Source organism: Ranitomeya imitator, chromosome 1, assembly GCF_032444005.1.
Source record: "Ranitomeya imitator isolate aRanImi1 chromosome 1, aRanImi1.pri, whole genome shotgun sequence".
In the NCBI taxonomy this organism is placed as follows: domain Eukaryota; kingdom Metazoa; phylum Chordata; class Amphibia; order Anura; family Dendrobatidae; genus Ranitomeya; species Ranitomeya imitator.
The window spans coordinates 489921267-489945472 of NC_091282.1; the positions used below are offsets into that span (position 1 = coordinate 489921267).

The 24206-nt window shown below is 43.7% G+C and overlaps 1 protein-coding gene across 2 annotated transcripts in view; it reads right to left on the reverse strand.

Annotated features, from left to right (window-relative positions):
• The window catches only part of LOC138657898 (beta-1,4-galactosyltransferase galt-1-like), a 37590-nt gene extending 16007 nt beyond the window's left edge, over positions 1-21583 (reverse strand). The window contains exons 1-2 of one of the 2 annotated variants that reach the window (XM_069745506.1): positions 21302-21583; positions 8223-8322 (exon numbers count right to left, since the gene is read on the reverse strand). The gene's annotated coding sequence lies outside the window, so the exon portion shown is untranslated. The remainder of the gene's footprint in view (positions 1-8222; positions 8323-21301) is intronic. The other variant, XM_069745505.1, reaches the window with a different exon arrangement.
• Between the last annotated feature and the right edge of the window lie 2623 nt (positions 21584-24206).

Genomic DNA, 24206 nt, shown 5'->3' on the forward strand with positions numbered 1-24206 from the left:
TCCTGTGTTGCGTCAGCCAGATGTTTCGCTCCCTTTTCAGGTTGAGGTTGATGCTTCCGAGATTGGAGCGGGGGCGGTTTTGTCACAGAGAAGCTCCGATGGCTCAGTGATGAAGCCATGCGCGTTTTTTTCTAGAAAGTTTTCGCCGGCTGAGCGGAATTATGATGTTGGTAATCGGGAACTTTTGGCCATGAAGTGGGCATTTGAGGAGTGGCGTCATTGGCTAGAGGGTGCTAGACATCGTGTGGTGGTCTTGACTGATCACAAAAATTTGATTTACCTTGAGTCTGCCAGGCGTCTGAATCCTAGACAGGCTCGTTGGTCACTGTTTTTCTCTCGTTTCAATTTTGTGGTTTCATACCTGCCAGGTTCAAAGAATGTGAAGGCGGATGCTCTTTCTAGGAGTTTTGTGCCTGACTCCCTTGGAGATTCTGAGCCCTCTGGTATCCTTAGGGATGGGGTGATTTTGTCTGCTGTCTCCCCAGACTTGCGACGTGCTTTGCAGGAGTTTCAGGTGGGTAAACCTGATCGTTGTCCGCCTGAGAGACTGTTTGTTCCGGATAATTGGACCAGTAGAGTCATCTCCGAGGTCCATTCTTCTGCGTTGGCAGGTCATCCTGGAATATTTGGTACTAGAGACTTGGTGGCCAGGTCTTTTTGGTGGCCTTCCTTGTCGAGGGATGTGCGTTCTTTTGTGCAGTCTTGTGAGGTTTGCGCTCGGGCTAAGCCTTGCTGTTCTCGGGCCAATGGATTGTTGTCACCTTTGCCTATCCCGAAGAGGCCTTGGACGCACATTTCCATGGACTTTATTTCGGATCTCCCTGTCTCTCAAAAAATGTCCGTCATCTGGGTTGTGTGTGATCGCTTTTCTAAAATGGTTCATCTGGTACCCTTGCCTAAGTTGCCTTCCTCCTCTGAGTTGGTCCCTCTGTTTTTTCAGAATGTGGTTCGTTTGCATGGGATTCCTGAGAACATCGTTTCTGACAGGGGATCCCAGTTTGTGTCTAGATTTTGGCGGACGTTCTGTGCTAAGATGGGCATTGATTTGTCCTTTTCGTCTGCATTCCATCCTCAGACGAATGGCCAGACTGAACGAACTAATCAGACCTTGGAAACTTATTTAAGGTGTTTTGTTTCTGCTGATCAGGATGACTGGGTTACCTTTTTGCCGCTGGCCAAGTTTGCCCTTAATAATCGGGCTAGTTCTGCTACCTTGGTTTCTCCTTTCTTTTGTAATTCGGGGTTTCATCCTCGTTTTTCCTCTGGTCAGGTGGAACCTTCTGATTGTCCTGGAGTGGACATGGTGGTAGATAGGTTGCATCGGATTTGGAGTCATGTGGTGGACAATTTGAAGTTGTCCCAGGAGAAGGCTCAGCAGTTTGCTAATCGCCGTCGCCGCGTGGGTCCTCGACTTCTTGTTGGTGACTTGGTGTGGTTGTCTTCTCGTTTTGTTCCTATGAAGGTCTCTTCTCCTAAGTTCAAGCCTCGGTTCATCGGTCCCTATAGGATCTTGGAAATTCTTAACCCTGTGTCATTTCGTTTGGATCTCCCGGCATCGTTTGCTATTCATAATGTGTTCCATCGGTCGTTGTTGCGGAAGTATGAGGTACCTGTTGTTCCTTCGCTTGAGCCTCCTGCTCCAGTGCTGGTGGAGGGAGAATTGGAGTATGTTGTGGAGAAGATCTTGGATTCTCGTGTTTCCAGACGGAAACTCCAGTATTTGGTCAAGTGGAAGGGTTATGGTCAGGAGGATAATTCTTGGGTGGTTGCCTCGGATGTTCATGCTGATGATTTGGTTCGCGCTTTTCATAGGGCTCATCCTGGTCGCCCTGGTGGTTCTCGTGAGGGTTCGGTGACCCCTCCTCAAGGGGGGGGTACTGTTGTGAGTTCTGTTTTTGGGCTCCCTCTGGTGGTTACTGATGGTACTGGGTGACTTGTCTTTCCTGGGTTTCTGGGTTCCACCTGTTCCATCAGCATATGGGAGTTTCCTATTTAACCTGGCTTTGCTGGCATTTCCTCGCCGGTTATCAATGTATCCAGTGTGTCTTGTTTCCTCTGCTCCCTGCTCCTAGAACTTTCTGGACAAGCTAAGTTTGGATTTTCCTGTTTTGTGTTTTGCTTAATTTGGTTTTTAGTCCAGCCTGCAGATATGTGATTCTCTGCTGCTGGTTGCTCTAGTGGGCTGAAATTGCTTTTCATGTACCATGAGTTGGCACATGAGTTCAAGTAATTTCAGGATGGTTTTTTGAAGGGTTTTTCGCTGACCGCGCAGTTCACTTTTGTATCCTCTGCTATCTAGCTTTAGCGGGCCTCATTTTGCTGAAACTGTTTTCATACTACGTATGTGCTTTCCTCTCATTTCACCGTCATTATATGTGGGGGGCTGCTATTTGCTGTGGGGTATTTCTCTGGAGGCAAGAGAGGTCTGTGTTTCTTCTGATAGGGGAAGTTAGATCTTCGGCTGGAGCGAGACGTCTAGGATCATCGTAGGCACGTTCCCCGGCTACTTTTATTTGTGTGTTAGGTTTAGGGTCGCGGTCAGCTCAGGTTCCATCGCCCTAGAGCTTGTTTGTATCTGTGCTTGTCATTTTTGTGATCCCCTGCCATTGGGATCATGACAGAGATGACACACATATACTATATACAGGGCAGATGACACACAGGTATATACTATATAGAGGAGGAGATGACATACAGGTACATACTATATACAGGAGGAGATGACATACAGGTATATACTATATACAGGAGGAGATGACACACAGGTATATACTATATACAGGAGCAGATGACCTACAGGTATATACTATATATAGAAGGAGATGACATACAGGTGTATACTAGGAATTAGGAAGATGGCAGATGAAGGCCAGGAGAGGTATGTCAGTGACTGGAAGAATGATATCATCAGCTCACAGAAACTGACCATGTACCGGAGCCTACAGAGAGACTACAGACTGGCCCCATATCTGGAGAAACTCCCGGACCCCAGAGACCGCCAGATCCTGAGCCGATATAGACTCAGTGCCCACAGTCTGGCCATCGAATGTGGCCGACACAGGCAGAGCTACAAGCCCAGGGAGGAAAGACTGTGCCAACACTGTGATCAGGAGGCCATAGAGGACGAAACCCACTTCCTGCTACACTGCTCCAAATACTCAGCAGTGAGGGAGACTCACTTCAGGAGACTCTCACATCTCTTCCCAGACTTCATCACCAAGAAGGAGGAAGAGAAAACCTATATCTTGCTGGGAGAAGAAGAGAGAGCGGTGGAGATAGCAGCGCGGTATGTGAGCGAATGTCATAGACTACGAGAAAGAGAACTATGATGCCATGGACTATAGCCCCCAACCTGGACCTGCCCCATCCACCTCCCCTATGCCATGGACTATAGCCCCCACCCTGGATCTGCCCCATCCATCTCCCCTATGCCATGGACTATAGCCCCCACCCTGGATCTGCCCCATCCACCTCCCCCCACAGCTCCTACCCAACATCCCCTCAGTCCCTATCCCTATTGCCTCTATACACTTGCTTTGGCAAAACTGATGTGTATTTGGTCCTGCCAATAAAGCTTCTTTGAATCTTGAATCTTGAATCTATATACAGTGGGGCAAAAAAGTATTTAGTCAGTCAGCAATAGTGCAAGTTCCACCACTTAAAAAGATGAGAGGCGTCTGTAATTTACATCATAGGTAGACCTCAACTATGGGAGACAAACTGAGAAAAAAAAATCCAGAAAATCACATTGTCTGTTTTTTTAACATTTTATTTGCATATTATGGTGGAAAATAAGTATTTGGTCAGAAACAAAATTTCATCTCAATACTTTGTAATATATCCTTTGTTGGCAATGACAGAGGTCAAACGTTTTCTGTAAGTCTTCACAAGGTTGCCACACACTGTTGTTGGTATGTTGGCCCATTCCTCCATGCAGATCTCCTCTAGAGCAGTGATGTTTTTGGCTTTTCGCTTGGCAACACGGACTTTCAACTCCCTACAAAGGTTTTTTATAGGGTTGAGATCTGGAGACTGGCTAGGCCACTCCAGGACCTTGAAATGCTTCTTACGAAGCCACTCCTTCGTTGCCCTGGCGGTGTGCTTTGGATCATTGTCATGTTGAAAGACCCAGCCACGTTTCATCTTCAATGCCCTTGCTGATGGAAGGAGGTTTGCACTCAAAATCTCACGATACATGGCCCCATTCATTCTTTCATGTACCCGGATCAGTCGTCCTGGCCCCTTTGCAGAGAAACAGCCCCAAAGCATGATGTTTCCACCACCATGCTTTACAGTAGGTATGGTGTTTGATGGATGCAACTCAGTATTCTTTTTCCTCCAAACACGACAAGTTGTGTTTCTACCAAACAGTTCCAGTTTGGTTTCATCAGACCATAGGACATTCTCCCAAAACTCCTCTGGATCATCCAAATGCTCTCTAGCAAACTTCAGACGGGCCCGGACATGTACTGGCTTAAGCAGTGGGACACGTCTGGCACTGCAGGATCTGAGTCCATGGTGGCATAGTGTGTTACTTATGGTAGGCCTTGTTACATTGGTCCCAGCTCTCTGCAGTTCATTCACTAGGTCCCCCCGCGTGGTTCTGGGATTTTTGCTCTCCGTTCTTGTGATCATTCTGACCCCACGGGGTGGGATTTTGCGTGGAGCCCCAGATCGAGGGAGATTATCAGTGGTCTTGTATGTCTTCCATTTTCTAATTATTGCTCCCACTGTTGATTTCTTCACTCCAAGCTGGTTGGCTATTGCAGATTCAGTCTTCCCAGCCTGGTGCAGGGCTACAATTTTGTTTCTGGTGTCCTTTGACAGCTCTTTGGTCTTCACCATAGTGGAGTTTGGAGTCAGACTGTTTGAGGGTGTGCACAGGTGTCTTTTTATACTGATAACAAGTTTAAACAGGTGCCATTACTACAGGTAATGAGTGGAGGAAAGAGGAGACTCTTAAAGAAGAAGTTACAGGTCTGTGAGAGCCAGAAATCTTGATTGTTTGTTTCTGACCAAATACTTATTTTCCACCATAATATGCAAATAAATTGTTAAAAAAACAGGCAATGTGATTTTCTGGATTTTTTTTTCTCAGTTTGTCTCCCATAGTTGAGGTCTACCTATGATGTAAATTATAGACGCCTCTCATCTTTTTAAGTGGTGGAACTTGCACTATTGCTGACTGACTAAATACTTTTTTGCCCCACTGTAAGAGGAGATGACATACAGGTGTATACTATATACAGGAGGAGATGACATACAGGTATATACTATATATAGAAGGAGATGACATACAGGTATATACTATATATAGGAGGAGATGACATACAGGCATATACTATATACAGGGGAGATGACACACAGTAGGTATATACTATATACAGGGGAGATGACATACAGGTGTATATTATATATAAGGGAGATGACAAACATGTATATACTGAGGTGAAAATGAGAGGTGTGAAGTGAAAATGAAAAGGTGTGAGTGCAAAATGAGAGGAGTGAGGGAAAATAGTGGAGTGATCGGAAAATGACAGATGTGAGGTCAAAATGACAAGTGTTAGGGGGAATGAGAGGAGTGAGGGAGAAAATGAGAGGTGTGAGGGAGATAATGAGAGATGTGAGGGGGAAAATGAAAGATGTGATTGGGAAAATGAGAGGCGTGATGGGAAAATAAGAGAACTTGCACTATTGCTGACTGACTAAATACTTTTTTGCCCCACTGTATATATAAAACTTCTTTCTCACCCCCAATGGGGGTGGTCTTTGTTGTCCTTTCTCATTCTCGGGTCCTCTACCAGAGACCTGGGAGTTTGATGGTTATTTAATATTTTGAGCAGTGTATACAGTGGGGCAAAAAAGTATTTAGTCAGTCAGCAATAGTGCAAGTTCCACCACTTAGAAAGATGAGAGGCATCTGTAATTTACATCATAGGTAGACCTCAACTATGGGAGACAAACTGAGAAAAAAAAATCCAGAAAATCACATTGTCTGTTTTTTTAACATTTTATTTGCATATTATGGTGGAAAATAAGTATTTGGTCAGAAACAAAATTTCATCTCAATACTTTGTAATATATCCTTTGTTGGCAATGACAGAGGTCAAACGTTTTCTGTAAGTCTTCACAAGGTTGCCACACACTGTTGTTGGTATGTTGGCCCATTCCTCCATGCAGATCTCCTCTAGAGCAGTGATGTTTTTGGCTTTTCGCTTGGCAACACGGACTTTCAACTCTCTCCAAAGGTTTTCTATAAGGTTGAGATCTGGAGACTGGCTAGGCCACTCCAGGACCTTGAAATGCTTCTTACGAAGCCACTCCTTCGTTGCCCTGGCGGTGTGCTTTGGATCATTGTCATGTTGAAAGATCCAGCCACGTTTCATGTTCAATGCCCTTGCTGATGGAAGGAGGTTTGCACTCAAAATCTCACGATACATGGCCCCATTCATTCTTTCATGTACCCGGATCAGTCGTCCTGGCCCCTTTGCAGAGAAACAGCCCCAAAGCATGATGTTTCCACCACCATGCTTTACAGTAGGTATGGTGTTTGATGGATGCAACTCAGTATTCTTTTTCCTCCAAACACCACAAGTTGTGTTTCTACCAAACAGTTCCAGTTTGGTTTCATCAGACCATAGGACATTCTCTCAAAACTCCTCTGGATCATCCAAATGCTCTCTAGCAAACTTCAGACGGGCCCGGACATGTACTGGCTTAAGCAGTGGGACACGTCTGGCACTGCAGGATCTGAGTCCATGGTGGCGTAGTGTGTTACATATGGTAGGCCTTGTTACATTGGTCCCAGCTCTCTGCAGTTCATTCACTAGGTCCCCATCCCCCCCCCCCCCCCCCGTGGTTCTGGGATTTTTGCTCACCGTTCTTGTGATCATTCTGACCCCATGGGGTGGGATTTTGCGTGGAGCCCCAGATCGAGGGAGATTATCAGTGGTCTTGTATGTCTTCCATTTTCTAATTATTGCTCCCACTGTTAATTTCTTCACTCCAAGCTGTTTGGCTATTGCAGATTCAGTCTTCCCAGCCTGGTGCAGAGCTACAATTTTGTTTCTGGTGTCCTTTGACAGCTCTTTGGTCTTCACCATAGTGGAGTTTGGAGTCAGACTGTTTGAGGGTGTGCACAGGTGTCTTTTTATACTGATAACAAGTTTAAACAGGTGCCATTACTACAGGTAATGAGTGGAGGAAAGAGGAGACTCTTAAAGAAGACGTTACAGGTCTGTGAGAGACAGAAATCTTGATCGTTTGTTTCTGACCAAATACTTATTTTCCACCATAATATGCAAAAAAATGATAAAAAAAACAGACAAAGTGATTTTCTGGATTTTTTTTTCTCAGTTTGTCTCCCATAGTTGAGGTCTACCTATGATGTAAATTACAGACGCCTCTCATCTTTTTAAGTGGTGGAACTTGCACTATTGCTGACTGACTAAATACTTTTTTGCCTCACTGTATATATATACAGTACAGACCAAAAGTTTGGACACACCTTCTCATTTAAAGATTTTTCTGTATTTTCATGACTATGAAGATTGTACATTCACACTGAAGGCATCAAAACTATGAATTAACACATGTGGAATTATGTACTTATCAAAACAGTGTGCAACAACTGAAGATATGTCTTATATTCTATGTTCTTCAAAGTTGCTACCTTTTGCTTTGATGACTGCTTTGCACACTCGCCGGGAAAGGTCAGAGAGGCCCGCCACCTGCACACTGCAGTACTTTGCTCTGCCCTCAACAGGGCAGACAAATTACACCTGCGCCGGAGCCGCAGCGTGAATACAAGAAGAGGACATCATCCTATGAAGACGGGAGGCCTCGAACCGGACCGCGACGCCCATCGAATCGGACCTCCCCCCAGGTGAGTATAATATAACCTCTTTTTCCTCATCTTTCAGGTTACATCAGGGGCTTATCTACAGCATTACAGAATGCTGCAGATAAGCCCCTTGACCGGTGGGCTTAGCTCACCTTTGAATTTGGGGGTGACAGTTCCCTTTAAGTATATAATTCCACATGTGTTTATTCATAGTTTTGATGCCTTCAGATTTCTTTGCATTTTCATGACTATGAAAATTGTACATTCACACTGAGGGCATCAAAACTATGAATTAACACATGTGGAATTATATACTTAACAAAAAAGTGTGAAACAACTGAAAATATGTCTTATATTCTAGGTTCTTCAAAGTTGCTACCTTTTGCTTTGATGACTGCTTTGCACACTCTTGGCATTCTCTTGATGAGCTTCAAGAAGTAGTCACCAGGAATGGTCTTCCAACAAGCCCCAAATGTAACCTAAAAGATGAGAAAAAGAGGTTAGATTATACTCACCCAGGGGTGGTCCCGCTGCGATCCGGTCCGATGGGCGTCGCGGTCCGGGACCTCCCATCTTCTTATGATGACTTCCACTTTTTGTCTTCACGCTTCGGCTCCGGTGCAGGCGTACTTTGTCTGCCCTGTTGAGGGCAGAGCAAAGTACTGCAGTGCGCAGGCGCCGGGAAAGGTCAGAGAGGCCCGCCACCTGCACACTGCAGTACTTTGCTCTGCCCTCAACAGGGCAGACAAATTACACCTGCGCCGGAGCCGCAGCGTGAATACAAGAAGAGGACATCATCCTATGAAGACGGGAGGCCTCGAACCGGACCGCGACGCCCATCGAATCGGACCTCCCCCCAGGTGAGTATAATATAACCTCTTTTTCCTCATCTTTCAGGTTACATCAGGGGCTTATCTACAGCATTACAGAATGCTGCAGATAAGCCCCTTGACCGGTGGGCTTAGCTCACCTTTGAATTTGGGGGTGACAGTTCCCTTTAAGTATATAATTCCACATGTGTTTATTCATAGTTTTGATGCCTTCAGATTTCTTTGCATTTTCATGACTATGAAAATTGTACATTCACACTGAGGGCATCAAAACTATGAATTAACACATGTGGAATTATATACTTAACAAAAAAGTGTGAAACAACTGAAAATATGTCTTATATTCTAGGTTCTTCAAAGTTGCTACCTTTTGCTTTGATGACTGCTTTGCACACTCTTGGCATTCTCTTGATGAGCTTCAAGAGGTAGCCATTGGGAATGGTTTTCACCTCAAAAGTGTGCCCAGTCAGGTTTAATAAGTGGGATTACTTGCCTTATAAATGGGGTTGGGATTATCAGTTGTGTTGTGCAGAAGTCTGGTGGATACACAGCTGATAGTCCTACTGAATAGACTGTTAGAATTTGTATTATGGCAAGAAAAAAGTAGCTAAGTAAAGAAAACGAGTGGCCATCACTACTTTAAGAAATGAAGGTCAGTCAGTCCGAAAAATTGGGAAAACTTTGAAATTGTCCCCAAGTGCAGTGGCAAAAACCATCAAGCGCCACAAAGAAATTGGGTCACATGAGGACCGCCCCAGGAAAGGAAGACAAAGAGTCACCTCTGCTTCTGAGGATAAGTTTATCCATGTCAGCAGCCTCAGAAATCACAGGTTAACAGCAGCTCAGATTAGAGACCAGGTCAATGACACACAGAGTTCTAGCAGCAGACACATCTCTACAACAACTGTTAAGAGGAAACTTTGTGCAGCAGGCCTTCATGGTAAAATAGCTGCTAGGAAACCACTGCTAAGGACAGGCAACAAGCAGAAGAGACTTGTTTGGGCTAAAGAACAAAAGGAATGGACGTTAGACCAGTGGAAATCTGTGCTTTGGTCTGATGAGTCCAAATTTGAGATCTTTGGTTCCAACCACCTTGCCTTTGTGTGATGCAGAAAAAGTGAACAGATGGACTCTACATGCTTGGTTCCCACCGTAAAGCATGGAGGAGGAGGAGCTGTGATGGTGTGGGAGTGCTTTTCTGGTGACACTATTGGGGATTTATTCAAAATTGAAGGCATACAGAAAGGGCATGGCTACCAAAGCATCTTGCAACGGCATGCAATTCCATCCGGTTTGCGTTTAGTTGGACCATCATTTATTTTTCAACAGGACAATGACCCCAAACACACCTCCAGGCTGTGTAAGGGCTATTTGACCAAGAAGGAGAGTGATGGGGTGCTACGCCAGATGACCTGGCCTGCACAGTCACCAAACCTGAACCCAATCGAGATGGATTGGGGTAAGCTGGACCGCAGAGTGAAGGCAAAAGGGCCAACAAGTGCTAAGCATCTCTGGGAACTCCTTCAAGATTGTTGGAAGACCATTCTCGGTGACTACCTCTTTAATCGCATCAAGAGAATGCCAAGAGTGTGCAAAGCAGTCATCAAAGAAAAAGTTGGCTACTTTGAAGAACCTAGAATATAAGACATATTTTAATAATAATAATAATAATAATAATTTTTATTTATATAGTGCCAACAAATTCCGCAGCACTTTACAATTAAGCGGGGACATGTACAGACAATAAATTCAGTACAAGTTAAGACAATTTAAACAGTGACATTAGGGGTGAGGTCCTTGCTCGCAAGTTTACACTCTACAAGGAAATGGGGGACACAATAGGTGAAAAGTGCTTGTTATTTCAGGTCTGGCAATTATAATAAATAGGGATTTTCATATAAAGCTGCATGATCCGGTCATCAGCCCGTGTGTTTAAGTGCAATAGTCAAGTATCAAGTGCAGTTATGTGTATGGAGGGTGTGGAGACAGATGAATAGTAGGGTGCAGATTCACATGCAGATAGTATTTGGAAGGAGGGAACAGGACAAAGTTAGTTTACTGAGTAGTTGATTTGGTAGGCTTGTTTGAAGAGATGGGTTTTTAAAGCGCGCTTGAATAGGTCGGGGCTAGGTATCAGTCTGATCGTCTGGGGAAGTGCATTCCAGAGAGCTGGTGCAGCACGAGAGAAGTCTTGAAGACGGAGGTGCGAGGTTCGGATTACGGGGGATGTTAGTCTTAGGTCATTTGTAGAATGGAGGGCACGTGTAAGGCGATAGACGGAGATGAGAGAGGAGATATAAGGCGATGCAGAACTGAGGAGAGCTTTGAGTTTCACACTTTTTTGTTAAAGGGAACTTCTCACCCCCAAAATCGAAGGTGAGCTAAGCCCACAGGCATCAGGGGCTTATCTACAGCATTCTGTAATGCTGTAGATAAGCCCAAAATGTAACCTAAAAGATGAGAAAAAGAGGTTAGATTATACTCACCCAGGGGTGGTCCCGCTGCGATCCGGTCCGATGGGCGTCGTGGTCCGGTCCGGGACCTCCCATCTTCTTATGATGACTTCCTCTTCTTGTCTTCACGCTTCAGCTCCGGTGCAGGCGTACTTTGTCTGCCCTGTTGAGGGCAGAGCAAAGTACTGCAGTGCGCAGGCGCCAGGAAAGGTCAGAGAGGCCCGGCACCTGCACACTGCAGTACTTTGCTCTGCCCTCAACAGGGCAGACAAATTACACCTGCGCCGGAGCCGCAGCGTGAATACAAGAAGAGGACATCATCCTATGAAGACGGGAGGCCTCGAACCGGACCGCGACGCCCATCGAATCGGACCCCCCCAGGTGAGTATAATCTAACCTCTTTTTCCTCATCTTTCAGGTTACATCGGGGGCTTATCTACATCTAAAGATAATGAAACCTGTGTGTTTATTTATTTCATTAAAATACTTTATTCTTAATGTGTGTGGGTTGTTTTTATCCTTTTCAGACTAGAGGCTTAATAATGGATAGACGTCTTATTGACACCTCTCCATTATTAACCAGGCTTAATGTCCCCTTACAATTGCAACGTGACATTAACCCCTTATTACCCATTTGCCAATGCCACAGGGCAGTGGGAAGAGAGAGGCTAAGTGCCGGATAGGCGCATCTTACAGATTGCTTTTTCTGGGGTGGCTGGGGGCGATGTTTTTAGCTGGGGGGGCAATAACTATGGTCCCTCTCTAGGCTATTAATATCTGCCCTCAGTCTCTGGCTTTCCCTCTCTGGCAGAGAAAATTGGGCGGGAGCCAACAACAGTTTTTTCCGTGAATTAACCATTTAATTTAACACCTAGGGCTCCCAAATTTTGCACACACACTACTAACATTATTAGGGAGGGATATTTGAAAATATAGCAGATATGCCATGGTTTACTGTATGTAAACCATGTCTCTTATCCTGTCGGGTTCAGTAATGATTTATCAAAAGCCGACAATTGAATTACTGGCTTTTCTGCTATCTAGCTCTGTATGAAATATACTGGAAATATATATGTATATGTGTCTCACTGACATATACATATATATATATATATATATATATATACATATATATATATGCATATATATATATATATATATATATATATATATATATATATATATATATATATATATATATATATATATATATATATATATACACATATATACACACAGTCATGGCCAAAAATATTGACACCCCTGCAATTCTGTCAGATAATACTCATTTTCTTCCTGAAAATGATTGCAAACACAAATTATTTGGTATTATTATCTTCATTTAATTTGTCTTAAATGAAGAAACACAAAAGAGAATGAAGCAAAAAGCAAAACATTGATCATTTCACACAAAACTCCAAAAATGGGCCAGACAAAAGTATTGGCACCCTCAGCCTAATACTTGGTTGCCAATACATGAGGAGATGAATGAATGCAGCACTCACCCGTAGTCTTCAATGATAATATAGTCCTTTATTGACCGTGGCTCGACATTCCCAGCTAGGAACAAGGCAGGTTACAACATGAGGAGGGAGCGGTGTGGGAGGGTGCAGAGACGAGACAGACGACGGCCGTTTCGCGAACAATCGCTTCAACGGGTCCAGTTGATCCATGTGCATCCTCGCATTGCACATGGATCACTGTTCATGATACATTTGTGCGATTCTTGTCCATGGAAAACGGACCGATTTTTTATACGTTGTGTGTGACTCCAGCCTTAGTGACACCATTTTCAGTTACATAAAGTTTTTTGATCTCTTTCAAACCAGCAATTCAGGGTTTGATTTTTTTGTTTTATGCCGTTCCGCATGTCATAAACTTGATAAAAACTGCTTTATTCTTCATGTCACTACAATTACAGCAACACCACATTCGTATCATTTGTGTTTGTTTGGGCGCTCTTACACAAACTATTTTATCGAAAAAAATATTTTTGCATTTCTTTATCCCACGAGCTATAACTTTTGTATTTTTCTGCGGATTAAACTGTTTGGTGGCTTGTTTTTTTGCGATACAATTTTTATTTAGATTTGTCTTTTTGATCTTGTTTTATTCTATATTTTGTTTGGTGGTATGATAAAGCATAGTTTTTTGTTTGTTTTTTTACAATTTTCACTGAAGGGATTAAGTAGTGTGTTGGGTCGTTGTGGACATGAGATATCAAACGTGTACTTTTTTTTATTATACTTATTTTATTGATGCAATATTTCTTTATTATTGTGATTTTTAAAACAAATATTTTTACAATTTTGTTTAACTTTTTTTTTATTTAAACTTCTTCCGTTTGGGCCAGTCTCACACGTACAGATAATTCCGGTACCGGAGAAAATGGTACCGGAATTATCCGTATCCATGTGTGCACGTAGGCCATCCATGTGGGATCCGTGTGATGTCCGTGTGTCCGTTTTTAGGGTCCTTGTGCTGTCCGTTGGCTGTCAGTGTGCTGTCCGTGTGCTGTCCGTGTGCTGCACGTGTTTCCGTGTATTGAAACAAGTTTTTCAATTTTAACCCTATGACAGGAAAAACGCACATGGACAGCACACGGATGGCACACGGACAGCATCCGTGTGAGGTATGTGTTTACACAGCCCCATTGACTTTAATGGGTCCGTGTGATCCGTGCGCTCCCACAAACACTAACATGTCTCCGTGTTTTGCAAACAGACACACGGTCCGTGAAAACATGCTGACATCTGCAGAGACACTTTTATTTTAATGTGTGTACATGTGTCAGTGTCTCCGGTACGTGAGGAAACTGTCACCACACGTACCGGAGCCACTGACATGAGAAACCGGCCTTATGAGACTTTCACTTTCAGCAGTCTGATCTCTGGTATAAAGCATTGCAACGCTTTATACATGTCAGTTTTTGCATGGGCAAGCTTGCTAGACCATGCACTGGTGACCTGGATGTTGTCATGATGGGTCACCATGACAATGATCAGACCCTCTAAATAACATTTCAGGGGTACCGATCGGAGGGGAGAAGGAGCCCTCCTCCCTCTCACTGTGTCCTAAATCCTGTGATCGATATTGATTTCAGCATTTAGGGGTTTAAACTGCCAGGCACCTCTTGCAACAGTGAGAGCCGGGTTTTAGCTATGATGTTCATCTCAACTTAACACCTGGAGGCAATCTTCCGTGCACAGCTCCTATGTGCGGGCGATCGCCTTGACGTATACATACACCTCATCGGTCTGGAAGCACTGCAAATGTCGGGAAGGGGTTAACTTGAGTTACTAAAACATGCTTCACTCCTCTGATATAACAATGAAGAGAATCTTATTTATTTTATTTGTGTATGGCCACCTTTCCACATCATCAACTCCTTTCTGGAGTGTTAGGGCTCATACCCATCTGCGTTTAAATCGGAGTAGTGCAATCCAATAAAATAAAAAAAGGCACATGGACCATCTGTATGCTGTCCGATTTTTACAGATAATTACCATTCTGTAGAATAGAACACAGTAAATGCTCCTGTATATGATTGTAGAATAATAGTTGCAGCAATAAAACGCATTGCTTACGCGTAGCATCCATTGTTGTGAATTCTGTGGCAGAGCTCCCTCCTGTGGTCACAAGTGGTACTTCGGCTGATTCTCTCTGTGAGCTTCCGTTGGTGGAGGAAAGTGGTACTGCGGCTTCTGAGTTTCCTTCCTGAGGTGATGTGGTGAAGTCGTTAGGTGCTGCTCTATTTAACTCCACCTAGTGCTTTGATCCTGGCCTCCAGTCAATGTTCTAGTATTGGACTTGTTTCCTCCTGGATCGTTCCTGTGGCCTGCTGCTCTGCATAGCTAAGTTCTGCTTTGCTATTTTGTTTGCTGTTTTTTTCTGTCCAGCTTGTCTATTTGTTTTTTACTGCTTGCTGGAAGCTCTGGGACGCAGAGGGTGTACCTCCGTGCCGTTAGTTCGGTACGGAGGGTCTTTTTGCTCCCTTTGCGTGGTTTTTGTAGGGTTTTGTGTTGACCGCAAAGTTACCTTTCCTATCCTCGCTCTGTTCAGAAAGTCGGGCCTCACTTTGCTAAATCTATTTCATCTCTACGTTTGTCTTTTCATCTTAACTCACAGTCATTATATGTGGGGGCTGCCTTTTCCTTTGGGGTATTTCTCTGAGGCAAGGTAGGCTTATTTTCTATCTTCAGGCTAGCTAGTTTCTTAGGCTGTGCCAAGTTGCATAGGGATTGCGGTCAGCAGAGTTCCCACATCTCAGAGCTCGTTCTATGTTTTTGGGTTATTGTCAGGTCACTGTATGTGCTCTGACCTCTATGTCCATTGTGGTACTGAATTATCTTATCATAACAGTACTGGAGGCCCAAAGTACTAATGATTCTCAATAGAGGGAAAAAAGAAGTTCTGAGACCATTTTTTTTTCTCTGCACTGTGTTTTGCCTTTTTTTTCCCCTATACATTTGGGTGGTTCAGGACACAGGTGTAGCGATGGACATTAAAGGTCTGTCTTCATGTGTGGATCAGCTCACGGCAAGAGTACAAAATATTCAAGACTTTGTGGTTCAGAATTCTATGTTAGAACCGAGAATTCCTATTCCTGATTTGTTTTTTGGAGATAGAACTAAATTTCTGAGTTTCAAAAATAATTGTAAACTATTTCTGGCTTTGAAACCTCGCTCCTCTGGTGACCCAGTTCAACAAGTTAGGATCATTATTTCTATTTTACGTGGCGACCCTCAGGACTGGGCATTTTCTCTTGCGTCAGGAGATCCTGCATTAAGTAATATCGATGCGTTTTTCCTGGCGCTCGGATTGCTGTACGATGAACCTAATTCAGTGGATCAGACAGAGAAAAACTTGCTGGCTCTGTGTCAGGGTCAGGATGAGATAGAGGTATATTGTCAGAAATTTAGAAAGTGGTCCGTACTCACTCAATGGAATGAAGGTGCGCTCGCAGCTATTTTCAGAAAAGGTCTCTCTGAAGCCCTTAAGGATGTCATGGTGGGATTTCCTATGCCTGCTGGTCTGAATGAGTCTATGTCTTTGGCCATTCAGATCGGTCGACGCTTGCGTGAGCGTAAATCTGTGCACCATTTGGCGGTATTACCTGAGCTTAAACCTGAGCCTGTGCAGTGCGATAGGACTTTGACCAGAGTTGAACGGCAAGAACACAGACGTCTGAATGGGCTGTGTTTCTACTGTGGTGATTCCACTCATGCTATCTCTGATTGTCCTAAGCGCACTAAGCGGTTCGCTAGGTCTGCCACCATTGGTATGGTACAGTCAAAATTTCATCTGTCCGTTACCTTGATCTGCTCTTTGTCATCGTATTCTGTCATGGCATTTGTGGATTCAGGTGCTGCCCTGAATTTGATGGACTTGGAGTATGCTAGGCGTTGTGGGTTTTTCTTGGAGCCCTTGCAGTGTCCTATTCCATTGAGAGGAATTGATGCTACGCCTTTGGCCAAGAATAAGCCTCAGTACTGGACCCAGCTGACCATGTGCATGGCTCCTGCGCACCAGGAGGATATTCGCTTTCTGGTGTTGCATAATCTGCATGATGTGGTCGAGTTGGGGTTGCCATGGCTACAAGTCCATAATCCAGTATTAGATTGGAAATCCATGTCTGTGTCCAGCTGGGGTTGTCAGGGGGTACATGGTGATGTCCCATTTCTGACTATTTCGTCATCCACCCCTTCTTAGGTTCCAGAGTTCTTGTCTGATTACCGGGATGTATTTGATGAGCCCAAGTCCGATACCCTACCTCCGCATAGGGATTGTGATTGTGCTATCGATTTGATTCCTGGTAGTAAATTCCCAAAAGGTCGACTGTTTAATTTATCTGTGCCTGAGCACGCCGCTATGCGGAGTTATGTGAAGGAGTCCTTGGAGAAGGGGCATATTCGCCCGTCATCGTCGCCATTAGGAACAGGGTTCTTTTTTGTAGCCAAGAAGGATGGTTCACTGAGACCTTGTATAGATTACCGCCTTCTAAATAAGATCACGGTTAAATTTCAGTACCCTTGCCGTTGTTGTCTGATTTGTTTGCTCAGATTAAGGGGGCTAGTTGGTTCACCAAGATAGATCTTCGTGGTGCGTATAATCTTGTGCGTATTAAGCGAGGCAATGAATGGAAAACTGCATTTAATACGCCCGAGGGCCATTTTGAGTATCTAGTGATGCCATTCGGACTTGCCAATGCTCCATCAGTGTTTCAGTCCTTTATGCATGACATCTTCCGAGAGTACCTGGATAAATTCCTGATTGTGTACTTGGATGACATTTTGATCTTCTCGGATGATTGGGAGTCTCATGTGAAGCAGGTCAGAACGGTTTTTCAGGTCCTGCGTGCTAATTCTTTGTTTGTGAAGGGATCAAAGTGTCTCTTTGGTGTTCAGAAGGTTTCATTTTTGGGGTTCATCTTTTCCCATTCTACTATCGAGATGGACCCTGTTAAGGTCCAAGCCATCCATGATTGGACTCAGCCGACATCTCTGAAAGTCTGCAAAAGTTCCTGGGCTTTGGTAATTTTTATCGTCGCTTCATCTGCAATTTTTCTAGTATTGCTAAACCATTGACCGATTTGACCAAGAAGGGTGCTGATGTGGTCAATTGGTCTTCTGCTGCTGTGGAAGCTTTTCAAGAGTTGAAGCGTCGTTTTTCTTCTGCCCCTGTGTTGTGTCAACCAGATGTTTCTCTTCCGTTCCAGGTCGAGGTTGATGCTTCTGAGATTGGAGCAGGGGCTGTTTTGTCACAGAGAGGTTCTGATTGCTCGGTGATGAAACCATGCGCCTTCTTTTCCAGGAAGTTTTCGCCTGCTGAGCGAAATTATGATGTGGGCAATCGAGAGTTGCTGGCCATGAAGTGGGCATTCGAGGAGTGGCGTCATTGGCTTGAAGGAGCTAAGCATCGCGTGGTGGTCTTGACTGATCATAAGAACTTGACTTATCTCGAGTCTGCCAAGCGGTTGAATCCTAGACAGGCTCGTTGGTCGCTGTTTTTTGCCCATTTTGACTTTGTGATTTCGTACCTTCCGGGCTCTAAAAATGTGAAGGCGGATGCTCTGTCTAGGAGTTTTGTGCCCGACTCTCCGGGTTTATCTGAGCCGGCGGGTATCCTCAAAGAGGGAGTAATTGTGTCTGCCATCTCCCCTGATTTGTGGCGAGTGCTGCAAAAATTTCAGGCTAATAAACCTGATCGTTGCCCAGCGGAGAAACTGTTTGTCCCTGATAGGTGGACGAATAAAGTTATCTCTGAGGTTCATTGTTCGGTGTTGGCCGGTCATCCTGGAATCTTTGGTACCAGAGAGTTAGTGGCTAGATCCTTTTGGTGGCCATCTCTGTCGCGGGATGTGCGTTCTTTTGTGCAGTCCTGTGGGATTTGTGCTCGGGCTAAGCCCTGCTGTTCTCGTGCCAGTGGGTTGCTTTTGCCCTTGCCGGTCCCGAAGAGGCCTTGGACACATATCTCTATGGATTTTATTTCAGATCTTCCCGTCTCTCAAAAGATGTCAGTCATTTGGGTGGTCTGTGATCGCTTCTCTAAGATGGTCCATTTGGTACCCTTGTCTAAATTACCTTCCTCCTCTGATTTGGTGCCATTGTTCTTCCATCATGTGTTTCGTTTACATGGCATTCCAGAGAATATTGTTTCTGACAGAGGTTCCCAGTTTGTTTCGAGGTTTTGGCAAGCCTTTTGTGGTAGGATGGGCATTGACTTGTCTTTTTCCTCGGCTTTCCATCCTCAGACTAATGGCCACACCGAACGAACCAACCAGACCTTGGAAACATATCTGAGATGCTTGGTTTCTGCTGATCAGGATGACTGGGTGTCCTTTTTGCCTTTGGCTGAGTTCGCCTTTAATAATTGGGCCAGCTCGGCTACCTTGGTTTCGCCGTTTTTCTGCAACTCTGGGTTCCATCCTCGTTTCTCTTCAGGGCAGGTTGAGTCTTCGGACTGTCCTGGTGTGGATACTGTGGTGGACAGGTTGCAGCAGATTTGGACTCATGTAGTGGACAATTTGACCTTGTCCCAGGAGAAGGCTCAACGTTTCGCTAATCGCAGATGCTGTGTGGGTCCCCGACTTCGTGTTGGGGATTTGGTTTGGTTATCTTCTCGTCATATTCCTATGAAGGTTTCCTCTCCTAAGTTTAAACCTCGTTTCATTGGTCCGTATAGGATTTCTGAGGTTCTTAATCCTGTGTCTTTTCGTCTGACCCTTCCAGATTCTTTTTCCATACATAACGTATTCCATAGGTCATTGTTGCGGAGATACGTGGCACCTATGGTTCCATCTGTTGATCCTCCTGCCCCGGTTTTGGTGGAGGGGGAGTTGGAGTATATTGTGGAGAAGATTTTGGATTCTCGTGTTTCAAGACGGAAACTCCAGTATCTGGTTAAGTGGAAGGGTTATGCTCAGGAAGATAATTCCTGGGTCTTTGCCTCTGATGTCCATGCTCCCGATCTTGTTCGTGCCTTTCATATGGCTCATCCTGGTCATCCTGGGGGCTCTGGTGAGGGTTCGGTGACCCCTCCTCAAGGGGGGGGTACTGTTGTGAATTCTGTGGCAGAGCTCCCTCCTGTGGTCACAAGTGGTACTTCGGCTGATTCTCTCTGTGAGCTTACGTTGGTGGAGGAAAGTGGTACTGCGGCTTCTGAGTTTCCTTCCTCAGGTGATGTGGTGAAGTCGTTAGGTGCTGCTCTATTTAACTCCACCTAGTGCTTTGATCCTGGCCTCCAGTCAATGTTCTAGTATTGGACCTGTTTCCTCCTGGATCGTTCCTGTGGCCTGCTGCTCTGCATAGCTAAGTTCTGCTTTGCTATTTTGTTTGCTGTTTTTTTCTGTCCAGCTTGTCTATTTGTTTTTTACTGCTTGCTGGAAGCTCTGGGACGCAGAGGGTGTACCTCCGTGCCGTTAGTTTGGTACGGAGGGTCTTTTTGCCCCCTTTGCGTGGTTTTTGTAGGGTTTTGTGTTGACCGCAAAGTTACCTTTCCTATCCTCGCTCTGTTCAGAAAGTCGGGCCTCACTTTGCTAAATCTATTTAATCTCTACGTTTGTCTTTTCATCTTAACTCACAGTCATTATATGTGGGGGCTGCCTTTTCCTTTGGGGTATTTCTCTGAGGCAAGGTAGGCTTATTTTCTATCTTCAGGCTAGCTAGTTTCTTAGGCTGTGCCGAGTTGCATAGGGAGCGTTAGGCGCAATCCATGGCTGCCTCTAGTGTGTTTGGAGAGGATTAGGGATTGCGGTCAGCAGAGTTCCCACGTCTCAGAGCTCGTTCTATGTTTTTGGGTTATTGTCATGTCACTGTATGTGCTCTGACCTCTATGTCCTTTGTGGTACTGAATTATCTTATCATAACAATCCATATGACATGCAAGAAAAATCGAATCGTACTCGCATGAATCTCGTCCTACTTTTCTGGATCAACGTTGAGCGGTTTTATTCACGCTGATGAGTTTGACCCCTTACACAGTGGTCATGAGACTCCTATTCTGTTAATATTTGGGTGGTTCAGAGAGGGGTACAGAGTCAACTATAGGTAATTATCTACCTTGGCTTTATAAATCATCTTATCTCTGGCAAGGAATTTACGTGGCAGAAGCCAGCAGAGATAGACAATGTTTGTGACGAAATTGTTGGGGTCACAAAGAATATCAAGGGCTGCATGTAGCCCCAGAATGTACGTTGCGCAACACTGTTTTAAACAGATAATGAAAACAACTGAATTGCCGTTTTTATTAATCAAGCCTCAGAAAACAAAACAAAAACAACATTAAAAATAGCTATGATTATCCAATTATAGATTGAATTAAGTGTTTTAAGAATGAATATGTACTCCAAAATGGTGCTAAGGCACATAGTGCCGTCAATGTACAAATTAAAAAGTTTTGGCTCTCATAATAGAGCAACAAAAATGGTATCACCGCAATTATAACAACCTGGAAAATAAAGTTGACATGTCAACTATAAAACACTGCAAATGATGCAACCCCCCCTCCCCTAGAATTGCTGTTTTTCGGATCCTTGTTAGAAGTAAGCTTAAAATTCATCAATTAGCTGTATGTACCCCAAGATGGTGTCTAAGTAAATGTATATTAATGTAAAGAGGTGGATTATAGTGTGAACGCACAGTGATAAATAAAAAAAACACATTAGAAATACTCACCGGAGTCTAAAGTGTGATTCTTCTGGTTGTTTTGCCACTCCGTGACTTGGTATTTACAAAGTCATTAGAATTAGTAGTAGAAAGGCAATCTTGAAAAGTTATTTGTAAAATATTAAAATCTTCCCAGAGCAAGAAAAGCTAAATAGCAAGTAAAAGTGCAAAAATATCCACGTCTTATATCCATGGAATGTAAAAATTATTTTAAAAAAAGGTCCACGTTCACGATCTAGAAGGGTTGAGGAAAAACAAGAGGCATCATTTTTCTCAGTTTTTAACTCGTTTCTGAATTGTCTTAGTGTGAATTGAATAGGTAAGGAGTGGGCTGCTGAATATTACCCCAGTGTAATCATTGACATTTATAGCAGGCTGTAAAAATTGCACTTCACTCAAACCTATGGTCACTTGTGCTGAATGATCTTCACTCCTTTAACTACACATTAGGTGAATGCATAATAATCAGAAAATGTATTTTTAATGTTGCTTTTCATAAGCTATATTTTTTCATTGAAGAATTTGTATGTTGGCTTGTTTTTTTCCGGTGAGTTGCATTTCAGCCAAAATGGCACCATTTTGGAGCACATACGTCTTATATAGGTAAGAATATAAACAATAAAATTCTAATAATTCTGCCATTTTTTTTAACAATGAGAAAAAAAATGTCCCTGGACCATAATCACAGCAAAAAAGAAATATAAAAATATTACTTACAAAATTATGAAGTCATGACCTCCAAATAAAAATAGAAAATTTTATTGCAAAAATATATATAAGATTAGAAAAGAACAACCAGTGTAATTAATGTATAGACACAATAAAAAAAACAAGCAAGGTTCACAATGAAGGCTCAAAAAGATGAATACACCAACTGGACAAGAAAATACAGTAAGTATCCGGTATATGCATAGGTAGTAAAAGGAAAATTATTAACAAATATTTTACTATCTTCTTTATATATAAACTAGTCTCAATCTATGAGAATAAGAAGTATTCCTGTGCAGTACAAGGTACAGTAGAAGGCACAAAAAGAGCACCCACAATATAGTATAATACACTATAATAATGGTGTATGCCTCACAACCTCAGCATGCTTTTTGGGTGGGGTTGTGAGGCATACATCATTATTATTTATAACGAACTCCTGGATATTTTACACTGCTCATAGCCATGTTCCATGTGTACAGGAGGTGCTTTACACACATGTTCTACTTTGTATACTATCCTATATGTCGATTGATTTTTGTGCCCTCTATCTTTCTCATGTAGCGAGTGCTGGCGTCAGTAAGTTTACAGCAGTTCATAGCCTATGAACTCCAGTCACCTAACTGGCATGCTGAGCAGTTGCAATACTCAGGTCACGATATGAATTCAGCAGGAAAAAAATCAGAACGTATCGTTCCTGATCACGTCTGACCACTTTTAACTAACAACCCAGCATAGCCAGCCACTAGACTCTAAAACTTAACATTTAATATGTATAACTCTAAAATTATATGTACTTTAAAAACAGTTTGGTGCTCATGTTTAACCGTGCACTAGACAAGAAAAATGGCATGATCTCACCCAATTGCTGTCTCTCTTCTTGTTATAGATTCTTGTGCTTGTTGAGAGCACGGCGTGGGACGGAGACCAATAAACCTTTTCCGATGGGGGGGAGAAAAAATAGGTAGAGGGGGAAGGGTTTGAAGCTATCTTCCCTGTCGTGCCCCGTGTATAAGACTCCCGCCCTGACAAGGGCAGTCCCCAAGTTTGAGCCTACTTAGTGAAGCCCTTTAGTTAGTATAACCACCCTGGATAATGTGTCCTCTTTCTCTTCCCAAAGCATTTCCCTCCCCGTTACGGGGGTTCATCAGGGGAATAAAATGTCCAGGTTAAATGTCCAGGTTAATGGAGGTATTCTGCAGTGGCAGACATAACCTCATTCAGCGGCGTCCTCCATGTGAGGATAAGGCAGTCCCTCTCTTGTCCAATCTGGTTATCATTAAATAAGGGAGGGGGAGGCACCTAGATTCCAATCTGTCATCACTTCCTTTCAATTTGTGTCAATCATACACTTAGTTCAAATGTTTCAAAACCTATCAAAAAGATCTAGTATTGTGTTCAGAATCGTTTATCTGGTACTTTAAGCGATCTATAAATACTCTTTAATTGGTTTCAAGGCCCTTTTTACCATTGAGCGTCCCTCAATAACACCTCTGTGCAATGGTGCATCTGCGCATGTTCCCTTAAGCCAGCGGCTCCTTGATCCTATCCTGGATCTCCCAATCTATTGTATTATCTTTGCGCTCTTTGGGGGACTTGGCACATGTTCCCATTGTACTTTATCTGTCACCAATGTCCCCCGTTTCTCTATATGCGCCTAGATATACACCTCCGTGTATTAGAGCCACCGCGCATGCGTACTCTAGCCTATTCGGCTTCTCTATCACCTGACCTCAGGTCCTGGTCGGTGTTTTCTAAATGCGCTTTCCGGCGCATGCGCCCCTGAATTGATCAGCTGGTTTATGAGCGCAGTTCCTAGTTCGTCTTCTGCGCCGGCCATCTCTTGCGCCTGCGTCTTAATTAGATGCATCCTTTACTCTGTGACATTAGGACTCCTCAACAGGGAGAAAGGTACATAATTAGGCATCTATATGCGCTCTACATAGTACTTACTACGCTCTTAGTTATTAAAATAAACTGAGTCCCTACACTAGAGACACAGTAAAAGTCTCGGTATTCTGATTTCCCTCCTTTTACATGCGATATCATTTTATAGTCATTTCTATATCATATTCATGTACCTCCCTTGTCCCAAGTATACATATATACATGATCCTTTCACCTTGTAGCGTGGCTGTTCACACATTATCTACTAATGCCCCACATTAATGTACACTAGTGTTATGGTGAAATATACCCTTATAAG